Raw genomic sequence first — 16,912 nt, forward strand, 5'->3', positions numbered from 1 at the left:
GAAATCATGTGTATCCAGTTTCCACCAATGGTTGCACTGTAAGTAGTTGTAATCAATATCAAAAGCACAAAATTGACATGCATGCAATGTATGTATATAATTTTGTGACATTTTATCACATGTAAGATTTGATTTGGGTAGTTACCACTGCCATCAATTTACAGGTGTCAGTGGTTCTATATACTACTTTATTTTATGTTTTGTTTGTAATTTCCTGTTAAAAAGCATTAAGGAGAAAATGTTTTCTGGTTAGGCCAGAGAGGATTTCATGTATTCCGTTTACACTTAGGTAATTTTGCATGCATTTTCATTTCTTTGTAGGAATTGCTGGTTTAATTTGCTGCGTTTTTTGTTTTTTGAGATGGAGTCTCCCTCTGTCACCCAGGCTGGAGTGCAGTGGCGTGATGTCAGCTCAATGAAACCTCCACCTCCAGGGTTCAAACGATTCTCCTGCTTCAGCCTCCCAAGTAGCTGGGACTACAGGCTCTCACCACCACACCTGGCTAATTTTTGTATTTTTAGCAGAGATGGGGTTTCACCATATTGGCCAGGCTGGTCTCGAACTCCTGACCTTGTGATCTGCCCACTGTGACCTCCCAAAGTGCTGAGATTATAGGCATGAGCCACTGCGCCCGGCCAATAATTTGCTTTTTTTTAATGAAATAGCCTCTTTTCCATTTTTGAGTATTCTTTTCTGCACACTAAAGAACATGATAAACTTATCTTACTTATTTATATGTTTGATATAATACATTTCTTACCTCAATCCCAATACACCACAATTTTTCCTTTTTTAATATTTATATGATGATGCTCCAGCTCCAGTCTGAAGTACGTTTTATAATAAGATTGTATTAATGAGTAAAGTTTACAAAGTTTGCTAAAAATTTTGCAGCAACTTTGGGATCATAATAATGTCTGGTAAAATTTATTTCATGGGGCTGGGCATGGTGGCTCATGCCTGTAATCCCAGCACTTTTGGAGGCTGAGGTGGGTGGATCACAAGGTTAGGAGATCGAGAACATCTTGGCTAACACAGAGAAAATTTACCTCTAATAAAAATACAAAAAATTAGCTGGGCATGGTGGTAGGTGCCTGTGTCCCAGCTACTTGGGAGGCTGAGGCAGAAGAATGGCATGAACCTGGGAGGAGGAGGTTGCAGTGAGCCGAGATGGTGCCACTGCACTCCAGTCTGGGTGACAGAGCAGGACTCCATCTCAAAAAAAAAAAAAACACACACACACACACACACAAAAACAAAAATTATTTCATGGGTATTACTTTTAGTCCTAAAATAGAAATACACCTTTATTTTATAAACAAAATATAATCTAAGGAATATATAATATTGAAATAGCATATTTATAAAAAGGATTATTTTGTTAAAGGTCTTTCAAATACATAAATTATTATAGAATCATATTCCTAAACTAAAAAGTTTGTTTCTAATGATGCATTTCTATAATCATGCACATATTTTGTCATTTAATACACATGAATGTTACTTTAAAATAGAACAGAATTCTTATGGGAATGTGAAATAATTTGGTGAGGGTAAGCTTTGCTTATTTCTGACTGTCTAGATCATGGGCAGAAATGAAATGCTTGGTTACAATCCACTTATTCTGTTTATGTAATGTCTTAAGCATTTGCTCTGTACAAACATTTTTGGGTATTAATTATATTAAGTGGTTGTCAGCTGGAACTTTGGATAACTTTTTTATGCCATCATTGCAGATAAAGCACATAATGTCATGAGGCTGATTAAATTTCATAAGTATTCTTATTGTCCAATTTTTAAAAATTGTGTATTATAGGAAAGAGAATTTGTTACGTTGGTATTACTTCTTATTTAAGCACTCATATTTTCCATATCCCATCAAGAAATTATCTTTTACAAACTTAGAAGGAATTTGAATTGAACAGTTTTATTTGAACTACTTTAAAATTACTGCAGTGAAAGAAATTTGTACATTAGGGACTATAGATGGTTAAACCATAGTTTGCAAATGATTAATCAAGGCTGCCATGAGAGACTGAATTTCACAAGAAAAGAAAGCAATCCTTTTTGTCAGAAAGGAAGAATCAATCAATAAGTCACAATTAATCCCAACTGAAAACTCTGGAATATATTACAAAGCTCACAGAAATTTAAGGGTTGTCTTTAACTTGGGATCCCTGGGAATCTTTGGGAATGAATCTTGCTTATTAATCAAAGTTTGTCTCCTTTGGATGTTATCATGACTGGATACCTGTGCAGATAATTATAGTTTGCATTTCTTTTGGGATTCATGAAGTACTAGGTGGGATTTTTCTCTTAATGCGTTATGTTAACAAGGTTACTGGTAATCTGTAGTCACTCCGTTTTACAGACAGGGAAAATCAGGCACATACATGTTTGATGATGATTCTATAATCACTCAGCAAGCCAGTGTAGGCATAACAGATCCCTGTGTCTACACTGTTACATACGGGCCAACAATTCTAGAAACTAGTTTGTATGAATATAGGGAGAGAAAAGTCAGAAAACCCAGAAGCAGTGTTGACGATACAATTTTCTGATTATCTGTTTGGAAGATTAGGTTTGCATATTGTTTTCTAGAAACCACACACTGTTTAATCACTTCTGGTGACCATCTGCAAAGCCTGTCAGCTTCCCCTTCAGACCCCCTGTGGAACAGATGTCATCTAACCACTCTTCCTGTCTCCAGCCTGCCATTCTCTCCGGCTGTGATGAATCCAAGAGCATCCTGTTGGGTCTCTCAGCCTCCACTCTTACCCCAAAAAATCACATTTCCTCATGGCTGCTGGAAAGACCCTTAAAAATACAAGTGGCATCGGCCAGGCGCGGTGGCTCACGCCTGTAATCCCAGCACTTTGGGAGGCCGAGGCGGGCGGATCACGAGGTCAGGAGATGGAGACCACGGTGAAACCCTGTCTCTACTAAAAAATAAATAAAATTAGCTGGGCATGGTGGCCGGCGCCTGTAGTCCCAGCTACTCAGGAGGCTGAGGCAGGAGAATGGCGTGAACCCGGGGGGCGGAGCTTGCAGTGAGCCGAGATCGCGCCACTGCACTCCAGCCTGGCAACAGAGCGAAACTCTGTCTCAAAAAATAAAATAAAATAAATAAATAAATATGTATGTGTGTATATATATGTATATATGTATGTATGTATATAAGTGGCATCACACTGCTGTCTACCTTAAACCTAATGATGTATTTCCTTCTCACTCAGATGAATCCAAAGTTTTATGCTTATACTCACTGGTTCTCTCTTGTGTGCCTGTGCTCTGCCCCCAACTTTGTTGTTGTTTGTTTGTTTTTTGAGATGGAGTCGTGTTCTGTTACCCAGGCTGGAGTGCAGTGACATGATCTCACCTCACTGCAATCTCTGTCTCCTGAGTTCAAGCGATTCTCACACCTCAGCCTCCTGAGTAGCTGGGATTAAAGGCACCTGCCGTAATGCCCAGCCAATTTTTGTATTTTTTAGTAGAAATGGGGTTTCACTGTGTTGGCCACGCTGGTTTTGAATTCCTGACCTCAAATGATCTACCCACCTCAGCCTCCCAAAGTGCTGGGGTTACAGTGTGAGCCACCATGCCTGGCCTCCGTCCCCAACTTAATCACCTTCTACTCTACCGCTTCATGACTGCTTTCCCCTCCACTCAGAATGTTCCTTCCCTTGCCTCACGAACTGTCTTCATTCAGGTCTTGGCAAAAAAGCCAATTTCTTAGCCATGACTTCCCAGGTCACCCTCCAACATACTTAGAAGCTTTATTGTCCATATTGTGCCCATATGTGATGTTATGGAGTTACTGCTTTATCTGCTTAAAATCTTCCTCGTTCACCAGAAAAAAGCTTCATGGGGACATGAGGACATACATGCTGTCCTCATTGTTCAATGTGGTGTCCCCAAAGCATAAACTGGTATTTGGCATATAGTAGCTGCTCAGCAAACATTTTTGATGAATGAGTGAATGAAAAAAACACTTATATTGCATAACCCTACCCAATGTCTTTACCGCATTACCTTCAGGAAAAAAAGCACCATGTCATCCATTCTCAATGTGCATGACTTACTATGTTATTTAGGGAAAGTTTGCTGTTATTTTTCCTGTTGTGAAAGTTGATCATATAAATTGAGTCATTTTTGTCATACTCAACTAAGTCAAGGGGCCAGGGGGAGAAAACACAGGGCATGTAACATTTCAAGAAGATAATTCTCTGCAAGCCTGGCTACTCAAGCTGCCTGCCATAACTTGAAACTGGTTTTATCTATAGCTACTGAAACAAGCTGTTGCAACTTTAAGACTAATTTTTCCTACTGTTGTTACTCATCAATCAGAACTTACCAGCTCCCTAAAATTTTATTCCTGCCGGTGAACTTTCTTTCAAAACAACACATAACATCTCTCCTTTTGGTATAACCTCTTTGTTCTTTGGACATACTGAAGAACACCTGGTCTATCTGTATGCCTCGAATGGAAATTCTTGCTTCCTAAATAAAATATTTTAACTGTAGAGATTTGTATCTGTGCTTCATCAGACTTCAAGAGTGTGCTGGGCTTGACACAATGGAATCAGCACTGTGAGCTCAAGGGTCTTTAGCTCCTGCCCCACTCAACCCTAGAGAATGAGGAAGAGTACCTTATTGCCCAACACTGGTCTAGGCCAGTGGTTCTCAACTGAGGGCGATTTGCTCCCCAGGGAACAATTGGCAATGGGTGGAACTATTTTTGGTTGTCAAAGTTGGGAATGAGGAGTTATTAACATCCAGTGGGTTAAAAGCAGGGATGCTAATATAGAACCTATACTGCATGGAAAGGCCCTCCCACAGCAAAGATTATCTGGCTCCAAATATCGGTAATGCTGAGATTGACAAACCCTGGCCTACACATTTGGGGAGTTATGAAAGAAATTAAGAGCATGGTCCTCAGCAGTTTTAATTTATTATATAAAGAAAATAAGTGTGTAGTTTACTGAGCACAAGGTATGTGCCAAGTACCATTTTAGGGGCTCATTATGTCTAGGAATACCGATTGTCATCTGGTACTCTCTAATACTGGTGAGAGAGGTTGCTGTTTGCCTCCTAATCCAGTTTCTCCTCCTCTCTGCTAATGGAAACCTCATTCCTCACCTGAGCTCATTTTCACCTTGGGTTAAACATCTATATTTCCCCAAGCTCCTTTGCTTCTAAATTTGGCCACTAACTAATTTATTGTCCACATGGAATCATTGTGAAGAACTTTCAAAATGTCTTTTTAAAAATGTAACTGATTTAGCTAGAAAATGTACTGGTTTGTTCTTTCCCCCTTGCTCTTTGCTGCTTGTTGGAGGGCATACCAATGGCAAGGGCCCCAGCAGCTCTCTTGGGCCATGAAGTACTTTTGAGGATGGAGTCCAGGCTGAGAATACTGACAAGAAAGATAGGAGGAACTGGGTCTTTGAAGCTATTGAGTCCCCATAGCATCCTTGCACGTGAAAAGGAAATAACTTTCTATTTTGCTTAAGTTACTGTTATTTTACATTTCATTTTCCCTATGAAGATGGAATTGTGTGTGCGCAAACTTAATCTTAGCTTAATCTTGGAATGGCTATCTTCATGTCACAGATGCTCAGGAAAGGTAGGTGACTTTCTTACAAAGTCACTTATCTAGTAAGTACCAGTAAATCCCCCACACAGGATTTAAACTGTGTTCTGATGGAATTAAAACCAGTGATTTTCTCATTGGGTACCTCACACATATGAAGTCTTATAGAATAACTTTTTAAAACTGATTAAAAATCTCTTGCTCAGTTTGTGGTTGCTTCTCTTGATGTGCTAAGTTTTTTCCTGAGTCACCCGTATAGCTACTGTGAATAGTGTAATGTCCTGGCAAAACAGTGGCCTAATTGTAGTGAATGAGCTGTATTTTCTCTTTCTTGCTTTTATACCCCCGTTGTCCAGTGGGAAGTCTGAAAGATACAGCCTGAAGATGGCTTACTCTTCTAATTCAGCTTCATTTACGACCATAAGGCTGCAGTTTGCCCTTGGCTGTTGCAAAATAAACTGTTTGCAAAATTGACATCTAAACACAGTTTCAGTCTTGCATGGTTAAGGGCAAACCATTCATTCATTCATTCATTCATTCATTCATTCATTCATTTTTTTGAGATGGAGTCTCCTTCTGTTGCCCAGACTGGAGTGCAGTGCACTGAAACTTATATCTCTCGGGTTCAGGCAACTCTTGTGCTTCAGCCTCCCAAGTAGCTGGGACTATAGGCATGCACCACCATGCTCGGCCTCCCAAAGTGCTGGGATTACAGGTGTGAGCCGTCATGCCTGATCAAACCTTTTAAAATATATCAAATATATCCTAAAATGATGTCTTTACAATAACTTATGTTTAGTACTTCAATTTTAGTAGTAAGTAAATAACAGTATAATCTCTCTCTTTATTTTTATTTTTATTTTTTTTCAAGATGGAGTCTCGCTCTGTTGCCCAGTCTGGAGTGCAGTGGTGCACTCTTGGCTCACTGCAACCTCCGCCTCCAGGGTCCAAGTGATTCTCCTGCCTCAGCGTCCCAAGTAGATGGGACTACAGGCACCCACCACCATTCCTGGCTAATTTTTGTATTTTTAGTACAGATGGGGTTTTGTCATGTTTGGCCAGACTGGTCTCAAACTCATGACCTCAGGTGATCCACCCGCCTTTGCCTCCCAAAATGCTGGGATTACGGGCATGAGCCACTGCATCTGGCCAAGGTCATTTGTCTCTAATCAAGAAATAACTATATACCTTTGGCTTAAAAACAACAACAACAACAACAACAACAAATATATATATATATTTAAAATTCTATCTAAATAATCTTTGCAATCAATTTTTAATCTTAGTTTCATTTTTTTAGTCCAAGCCACCCTAAGAACTTTTTGGAATGAAATGTTACTACAATACTGTAAAACATGCTGATAAAATGGGATATATTTCCATTGTAATGATATTTTTAAGTTGGTCCAATCTTAAGAATGTACATTACTTCAAGAACCTGTTTTATTTATTCTTTCTTTTGAATAACAAATAGCTCCATGCCAAATATAATGTGAATCAGAACCTATTTTTTTGTATAGGATATATTATATCCCATATATTATAATGTGGTGGCTGTTCAGCCCTTTCATTTGTGTTTCTAGTTTAACATTTTCCTTAAATACATTTCATTTGCTTATTCCAATACAGTCTGATTAATTCTGTTTCAGTAGATATTCATTGATCATCTACTATGTCCTAGTCCCTAGTGATAAAGTGATACTAAATGTGAACTTGGTCTTTGCATTAATTTTTGCTCACTGAGAAAATTCCAAGCTATTATTACTTCACCCCTTCTTAAAAATTCATGCAATATTCCTCTGAGTCCCCATTACTTGAAGACTTATATAACCACCTTCTACCCCTTACTTTGCCCGTTAGAGCATTCGTGTACCTTTAGAATCCATTTCTGCTTTTCTTTTTGCTAACCTCTCAATTCTAACTCTTTTCCAATGTTCTTAGTTTCCTGTGTATTCACCCATTAATGGTTAATGTGTGAATAACTTAGTTTCTGTCAGGCTCTGTTTATGGTCTCCTGGCTTGATTCTCATGTTCATTACTTATTTGTTACTCTGAGATGGAAATATTTGATAAAGAATGAGAAAACTATTTGAATGGGCCACAGACACATGGATCCTAGGACTGACTATGTTAAGTGTTAGACAGTTTCTCTCAGTAAGGGAACATGGGTGATACAGACCACTGAGATCATTGTTTGCATAAACAATGGAGAGAAGAATTCTAAAGCTAGAGGCAATATTTTGGAATATTCCAGTACAATTCTTTCATTGCGCAGTTCAGGAACCTGAGGCCTAGAGCAATGATATATCCAGCCAAAAACAGCCTCCAGCTCGGAGGAAATGGTTTGTCTTAGATTCTATTTTTCGTTGTACGTAATTTCTCTAAAGGCTCACTTAGGAATGATTTGGAACATTTGACAGGAGATTTGAATTGATGGGCAGAAAGCCCTTGTATTTAGTTATAGTACAGAGTCAAAATATTTAAATGTCAAAATATTTTAATGAGCTGTGTTAACATCTATGTTTCCTAGTAGCTTTTTCTGGTAGAGAGGACAAATATTCTTCTCTCTACCCATCCAATGTTGATGACTTAAATACTTATAACAAAAGATAGATTACAATGAGAAAAACATACAAATTTATTTAGTAAGTTTTACATGATATGGAAGTAAATGATTAATTCCATATATTTTTATGGTAGCTTTGATAAAGAGTGGATGCTGATGGAGAAATATGATAGAACAAAAAGGGTGTGATGTAGTGGAGATAAACTGGGGAATTTAGCAAGGCCTGTTTGTTCAGGTTCCTCTCTGTGACCCTTCATCTTCAGAGATGAGCATGTTCCTTTCTTCCAGGAATCAGGAGGCCCTCACGTGAGTGTCTTCTGACCTGTTTCTTGGTAATGTTGGAAAAGCTTTCCTAAGCTATATGCCCTGCATCAGGGAGAAGCATATATGTGGGTGAGGAGGGGAGGTCAGAGAGACTTTCCTACTTCTGTTTTTTTAATATACCAAGGTGCCATATTTTGAGTAGTGTCTTCTGAATCCCATCATCCTTTTCAATGTAACTTTTCATTAAACTCAGTGTTCTAGGATAGGGGTTAGCAAATGACTTCTACAAAAACACCAGATAGTAACCATCTTTGTCTTGGCAGCCAATATGGTCCCTGTTGCAACCACTCAACTCTGCTGTTGTGGCACAAAAGCAGTAGTACAGAATATATAGACCAAGAAGAATAACTGTGTTTCAATGAAACATTATTTGTAGATACTAAAATTTGAATATCCCATAATTTTCACACATTATAATATTTTACTTATTTTTTTCCAACCATTGAAAATAAAAATAACTTAGCTCACTAGTTCAACAAAAACAGGTGACAACCTGGATTTGGTCTGTTGCTATAGTTTCTAAACCCCTCTTCTATGACATTACAGTCACACAGACAAAATAAAACTGAAACAAAATAATAAAAATGCATTTTTCTGACAATACAAAGACATATCTTTTTTTTTTTTTTGAGACAGTGTTTTGCGCTTGTTGCCCAGGCTGGAGTGCAGTGGCGCAATCTCGGCTCACTGCAACCTCCACCTTCCAATTTCAAGTGATTCTCCTGCCTCAACCTCCTGAGTAGCTGGGACTACCCATGCCCGCCACCACGCCTGGCTAATTTTTGTATTTTTAGTAGAGACAGCGTTTCACCATGTTGGCCAGGTTGCCTCAAACTCCTGACCTTGTGATCTGCCTGCCTCGGCCTTCCAAAGTGCTGGGATTACAGGCATGAGCCACCCCACCCAGCCAGACATATCTTAAAACATTCAAAGTCAAACAAAATGGACAGTTTCTGACATCGCTTATAGAACATTCTTTATCAACCTGCGGGGATTTGAAATAATGAATAGTAAAAAAAAAAAACTTCAAATAAATCACAGTTAACTTTTGAAAATCCAACGTTAAAATGTGATGATCAGAGTCAAGAACAATTGTGAAAGACTTGAAAATTGGCAAAAGTAAAGATTATTTTTCTCTCTATTGCACTTTTCCAAGTTCTGTGCAGTGTTCACTGTCTTTGAACTATTTTCCCTCTCTGCAAATGGTAGAAAATTGATAATATAGATAACTCTTGTCCATGAAAATGCAAATAAATTGTGTCTAGTGGAATACACTTGATACTTCCTCCAGTAATACAGCATTTTGTATATATTTGTAAATCCATTCCAGCACCAGCATTCCTTATTGACGCTATTCACCCATCAATCCATCAATCCATCCATCCAACTTAATCTATCATTTATCTATCTACTGAATTTTTCCTTTGAATCAAATATAACATATGACTATTTCTTGAATTACATAAAATCTGTGGTACATTTTCATTTTATATTTGTGTGAGAGTCATGACCTCACTTTATAAAAGATTTCTCCTTTAACCTTCAGCTCAGAGTTATATTTCAAAACATTGACTCTAACAATGGCATGTCCCTTAGTAACCACCACATATCTGTGGGAAGCCTGCATGCTTATCTTTCTGCCTTTGGGTGCCAGAACTGACTGGCTTGATATGGGTGCTACAACTCCAAACTGTTAGAAATTTTCTAGCTTTATTCAGGACCAATTTGAGAGGTGAGGAAGACTGGTTTTGTTTGTATTAAAATCTGTACGGCTTTATTTGCCATCTGTGAAATTTATCAGGTGAGGACCCAACTTCTGAAATACATCTGAATGTGACTATTGAAATTTTTGTTTTGTATTAGATACTTTCTGTGATTTATGTGAATATGACAGTAAATCCATAGCACCCAAGGAAGACATTTCTCAGGAGCAAAATGAAAACTCAGACATACATGAAAATCCACTGTGCCCAAGTATCTAAGAACCAAAGGTGAATTTTTTTTATCTGATTGCAATTCTAATACGTAGTGGATCAAGATTTTAAATGTTTAGATACTTTAGACTTGTTGCAGTACTTACTGATGCTCATACAGTATTTCCTGACTTTATAGATGTTACATTTCAAGAATAATGTTGCTGTTCACCAAACATCTGTTGTCCAACTTATTGATCTCCTTTGGAGTAAACAATGATTTCACAGCCAGATCACGTTTGACAATGACTTCAGGAGAAGTGCAGGCTTGTGTAATTCAAAGAGAGAGATTTATGCAGAAAACATCTCAAGTTGGGTATAATTAATTCCCCTTCATTTTGGATATTAATGTTATTATTTTGACAAGTACATGTCTTTACTTCCATGAGATCATGTCTTTATTTTTCATGAGAAAATGAATATGATGGGATAATTAACATTAGAAGAGATAAGAGAAATATTCTATTATTTCCTTAAATCAACATTTTGGACTTAACATTTGTGTAGAATGCATGCAAAAATAAATTGTTAGTGTGTGTGAGGTTTCAACTAGTGTTCTTTTGAAAAAGCCATCTGTATGAACAATATTATATTAGCATGATTAATATAAATCACTGGATGTAAATTTCTCCAACTGTCCTATAGCATGATGCCAAACGTTGATTATAAGTAGACTTGGCCTTTTATGCTCAGTAAGACATGATGTCTCTCTTTCTCTCTGTCTCTATCTCTTATTTTTTATTTATTTATGTTTTGAGACAGGGTCTCACTCTGTTGCCCAAGTTGCAGTACAGTGGTACCGTCATGGCTCAGTGCAGACTTCAGTTCCGGGGCTCAAGTAATCCTCCTGCCTTAGCCTCCTGAGTAGATGGGAATACAGGCATGTGCCACCATGGCTGGCTAATTTATTATTATTGTTTTGCAGAGATGAGGTCTCACTGTGTTGCCCAGGCTGGTCTTGAATTCCTGGACTCAAGCCATTTGCCCATGTTAGCCTTCCCAAAGTGCTAGGATTACAGGCGTGAGCCACCATGCCCAGCCTGAAGTTTCTCTTAAGTGAGTTGAAGCAGTTGAAAATGAACTTAGGGCTGCATGTGTGGCATGATTTACAAATTATTTATCCAGTGTTGTGCCATAGGAACATTAAAGTAGGTATAATCTCTGATGCAAAGGCAGAAATGGAAAGAAAAAATAGAAAAAAGTGAGACCATGGGAAACAGATTAAAAAAAAAAGAAAACTCACAAATAGCTACATAAACAACTAATTTCAAAACACCATTTCTTAACTGGCCGGGCTATAGTCCTGAGATTTTTGAGAAACCGCTGAAGGCTTCCAGCGGGGTCCCTTCTAGTGATAATGCAGGTAGATGGATGAGTTAATGATTTAAACAATTAGCGATTTCCTGCAAAATTCCAGCTGTCACCGCCCCCTGGAATGCAGACTCACAGTTCTAATTGGAGCCTCCAGTATTGAAGGCGGCATGAGTTGGTGTCACTGATTTGCTTCCCCTGACCACCGTCATTCTTATGGTAAGCGTTTTCTGCCCTCACGCTGAGAACTTTTATCAAACATATTAGTGTGCATTTGGGTGATCATTAGCCTGCGGTAGCTGAAGCATTCCAGGTTATTTTAGCCTAGAAACTAGCCTGTCTGCTGAAAGAACATGCAAAGCTTCCTGCTAAGCTGGTGCACAATCAAAATATAAGGGAAAGAACAGGTTCCTATTTAGATTTAAATCCAATATGTGACAAGTTAATAGCTCAGTGTGTTTCTGCTTTTCCATGTCAATTTTACGGGTGTTAAAGACTCTTCCACCTGCTATAAACTTCAAAGGAAAGTCATGTGGAAGGGGAAATGCACCTCTGTGTAAGTATTTTCCTAATCTCTTATGATTAATTTCTTCTTCCATCTGATGAAAGAAAATGCAAACGACATCTCTTATTTGGTTCACAGTTGAAGACGAGTTCCAGAAAGCCGCCTTTAGAAAGGGAATCCGTTTTGAACATATGAAAACCATCTGAGTCGAGATGTATTACATGGTGATTACAGTCTGACAGTTGTTTTGAAGTTGTAATGTGTTCATCAGAAAGCACACAGAGCAGGGATGAGTGCTGATTGTTTGAAGATGTTGAGGTTTATTCTGGCAACTGGAAAAACACACCAATGCTGATTGAAGTTTGGGGACCTTATGTTTCAGAAAATAGACAGGATTGGATTTCAATCTCTGGTTAATCAGAATTTCTGGGCATTGAACATGAGATTGTATCATATCATGTTGCTTTATCTCTGCCATGAGAGTCACCGTCAAAATATTCTCCCTGGGGTAGAGCACTCTCACATGAATTTAAAGGGGGTCCACATTTGCTTTTCTATGTTCATAATTTTGACTCCACATTATAGGTAATCTGTGGAATGAGATTCAAGTCTAGTTGTCTCCTGAATCACACACAGGAGTTCCTCTTAGGAAACCTAATTTGTGTTTGTGCATTGTCTACTTTGGAAACTTTTCATTTCTCTGTGTTTCTAAAAGAGCATTGTAGGGAAATAAATGGAGGTTTTAAATTTAGCTCTGTTTTTGCCACCTGGGTGAATATAGACAGCCTTGCTGAGAGACAGGAGTAGCTGGATTTCCTAGGCTGACTAAGAATTCCTAAGCCTGGCTAGGAAGGTGACCACATCCACATTTAAACACGGGGCTTGCAACTTAGCTCACACCTGAACAATCAGGCAGTAAAGAGACCTCACTAAAAGGCTAATTAGGCAAAAACAGGAGGTAAAGAATTAGGCAATCATATGACCTGAGAGCAATCATCTCACCTGAGAGCACAGCGGGAGAGACAATGATCTGATCGGCATATAAATCCAGGCATTAGAGCCAGCAACGGCTACCCTCTTTGGATCCCCTCCCTTCATGTGGGAGCTCTGTTTCCACTTTATTAAATCGTGCAAGTGCACTCTTCTGGACCATGCTTGTTATCGCTTGAGCTGAGCTTTCACTGACCCTCCACCACTGCTGTTTGCTGCTGTCGCAGACCCTCCACTGACTTCCACCCCTCCAGATCCAGCAGGGTGTCCATTGTGTTGCTGATCCAGCCAGGCACCTATTGCTGCTCACTATGTGGCTAAAGGCTTGCCATTGTTCCTGCATGGCTAAGTGCCTGGGTTCATCCTAATCGAGCTGAATACTAGTCGCTGTGTTCCACAGTTCTCTTCCGTGACCCACGGTTTCTAATAGAGCTGTAACACTCGCTGCATGGCCCAAGATTCCGTTCCTTGGAATCCGCGAGGCCAAGAACCCCACATCAGAGAACAAGAGGCTTGCTGCCATCTTGGAAGTGGCCCGCCACCATTTTGGGAACTCTAGGAGCAAGGACCCCTGGTAACATTGCTGTCTAACTTGCCTGAAAAAGAGAAGATAGACTAAATTGTTTCAAACTAAAACAATTTGCCTTTCTCAAGAGTTCTTTTATCTGTTCAATGGGGAAGAACCTGCCTTGCTCCGTAAATAATGACATTCAACCACCTTGGCATATTTATTTTGCAACTTGTTTAGGTCTAGGAATGTCATTGTAAGATTCATTGCTCAAAACATGATGTTCTATGGGTAATCAGTGTGTGTGGGTGTGTGTGTGTGTGTACTGGATTGCACCATCTGTTTTCTTCTGGGTTGGAAAACAAAATCACTTTTTCTGAGGGGGATTTTTGTGAGTTACTCCCTTCTCCCTGTTTGATGCATATCTATGCAGGAAGTGGTTTTTTTTTTTTTTTTTTTTTTTTTTTTTTAAGACAAATGTCTGTCAGGACCTTTAATTTCACAGTGAACGTCAGAGCTAATGAAAGTTCTGCTAGCTATGAAGTGGCAATGTAGTATAAGCAAACTCACTAGGCATCTGGAACTTTCCAAGGAGTAGAATATGAAACTCATTGTATCCTGGTGGTACCAAAAGCCACTGGAGAGAGACAGTATTTATACCTGCCTGATGGATGTATCACTTCCAGGTGCTCTAGAATCTATGCCTTGATTACACGGCTGAACTATGTCTTTGCCATTTCAAATCTTCCTTTAACAAATGGCTTTTGCTGAATGGTATGTTGTTGCAGTGCAATGTGGATGATAACTTCAGAAATTGTCCTACAAACCTAGTCATTAGGGCTGCTCTAAAGAGGTTGTTGAGGACATCAGTCTGTTATGTCATGCCATTTTGGGGAAGAAATTTGGAGAGGCATTAATTTTTTTTTCTTTTTTTCTTTTTTTGAGGTGGAGTCTAGCTCTGTCCCCCAGGCTGGAATGCAGTGGCATGATCTTAGCTCACTGCAACCTACGCTTCCTGGATTCAAGCATTTGTCCTGCCTTAGCTTGTGTGCCACCACATCCGGCTAAGTTTTTCTACTTGTGTGCCACCACACCAGGCTAATTTTTTTGTATTTTTTTAGTAGAAAAGGGGTTTTTCTATGTTGGCCATGCTGGTCTGAAACTCCTGACCTCAGGTGATCCATCCACTTTGGCCTCCCAAAGTGTTGGGATTACAGACCTTAGCTACCTCGTCCAGCCAAGAGACATTCATTCTGATTGCATTATCAGTACTTATTGTGCCTCCTTGAGAAATGGGTAGATAATTTTAGCCTATGGATGCTGTGAATTTTGCAGTCAATAGTGTTTTCCTCTTACAGTTGGTCATTAGAAAGCTAAAGCTTAAATAAAACAGCCTGTCTTTAACAAGTGTGTTGGAATTGATCATATGCATTTAGGAAACTTGCTTTATCCCTGACAGTATTTATTTATTTCTCCTCATTTTAATTTCCTTTTATCTCATTTTTTTCCCCACTCACTTAAGATGTGTTTTCCAGCTGTAATCATAAGGAGCTTTGTAAATTGTCTTGAATTATTTTAAGAGTGAAAAATGGGCCTGGTGCGGTGACTCAAGCCTGTAATCCCAGCACTTTGAGAAGCTGAGGGTGGATCATGAGATCAGGAATTCGAGATCAGCCTGGTCAAGATGGGGAAACCCCGTCTTTACTAAAAATACTAAAAATTAGCTGGGCACCTTCCCTCCCTTCCCTTCCCTTTCCTTTCCCTCCTTCCCTCCCTTTCTTCCATTTTCCCTCCCTTCTCCTTCCCTCCCATCCTTTCTTTTGTCTTTCTTTCTTTCCCTTCCCTCCCTCCCTCTCAGTCTCTTTTTCTCTCTATTCTTCTTTATCTTAAGGATTTTTTTTATTACTATACTTTAAGTTCTGGGGTACATATGCAGAATGTGCAGTTTTATTACATAGGTATACACAGGCCATGGTGGTTTGCTGCACCCATCAACCCATCATCTACATTAGGTATTTCTGCTAAGTATATCCCTCCCCGAGCCCACCAACCCCTTAAAGGCCTCGGTGTGTGATGTTCCCCTCCTTGTGTCCATGTGTACTCATTGTTCAGCTGCCACCTATGAGTGAGAACATGTGGTGTTTGCTTTGCTGTTCTTGTGATAGTTTGCTGAGAATGATGGTTTCCAGCTTCATCCATGTCGCTGCAAAGGACATGAAACTCATCCTTTTTTATGGCTGCATAGTATTCCATGGGGTATATGTGCCACATTTTCTTTATCCAGACTATCATTGATGGACATTTGGGTTGGTTCCAAGTCTTTGCTATTGTGAATAGTGCTGCAGTAAACATACATGTGCATGTGTCTTTATAGTAGGATGATTTATAATCTTTTGGGTATATACCCAGTAATGAGATTGCTGGGTCAAATGGTATTTCTGGTTTTAGATCATTGAGGAATTGCCACACTGTCTTCCAGATTGATTGAACTAATTTACACTCCCACCAACAGTGGAAAGGCATTCCTATTTCTCCACAACTTCTCCAGCATCTGTTATTTCCTGACTTTTTAATGATTTCCATTCTAACTGGTACGAGATGCTATCTCATTGTGGTTTTGATTTGGATTTCTTTAATGACCAGTGATTGTGAGCTTTTTTTCATGTTTGTTGGCTGCCTAAATGTCTCTTTTGAGAAGTGTCTGTTTGTATACTTCACCCACTTTTTGATGGTTTTTTTTTTCTTGTAAATTTGTTTAAGTTCTTTGTAGATTCTGGATGTTAAACCTTTGTCAGATGGATAGCTTGGAAAAATTTTCTTCCATTCTATACATTGTCTGTTCATGCTGATGATAGTTTATTTTGCTGTGCAGAAGCTCTTTAGTTTAATTAGATCCCATTTATCAATTTTGGCTTTTGTTGCCATTGCTTTCGGTATTTTAGACATGAAGTCTTTGCCCATGCCTATATCCTGAATGGTATTGCCTAGGTTTTCTTCAAGGACTTTTATGATTTTAGGACTTACATTTAAGTCTTATATCCATCTTGAGTTAATTTTTGTATAAGGTGTAAGGAAGGGGTCCAGTTTCAGTTTTCTGCATATGGCCAGCCAGTTTTCCCAATACCGTTTATTAAATTAGAA

The 16,912-nt window shown here is 38.9% G+C and overlaps 1 long non-coding RNA gene and 1 pseudogene across 1 annotated transcript; both read left to right on the plus strand.

The window, feature by feature from the left end:
- LOC112209235 (anosmin-1-like) overlaps positions 1 to 16,912 on the plus strand; it is a 184,898-nt pseudogene that overhangs the window by 35,899 nt on the left and 132,087 nt on the right.
- LOC112209237 (uncharacterized) lies at positions 7,856 to 11,695 on the plus strand. Its single transcript, XR_002943951.2, has 3 exons — positions 7,856 to 7,936; positions 10,348 to 10,475; positions 10,597 to 11,695. It is a non-coding gene; the product is annotated as an uncharacterized LOC112209237 (long non-coding RNA).

Source organism: Pan troglodytes, chromosome Y (assembly GCF_028858775.2).
Source record: "Pan troglodytes isolate AG18354 chromosome Y, NHGRI_mPanTro3-v2.0_pri, whole genome shotgun sequence".
NCBI lineage: Eukaryota > Metazoa > Chordata > Mammalia > Primates > Hominidae > Pan > Pan troglodytes.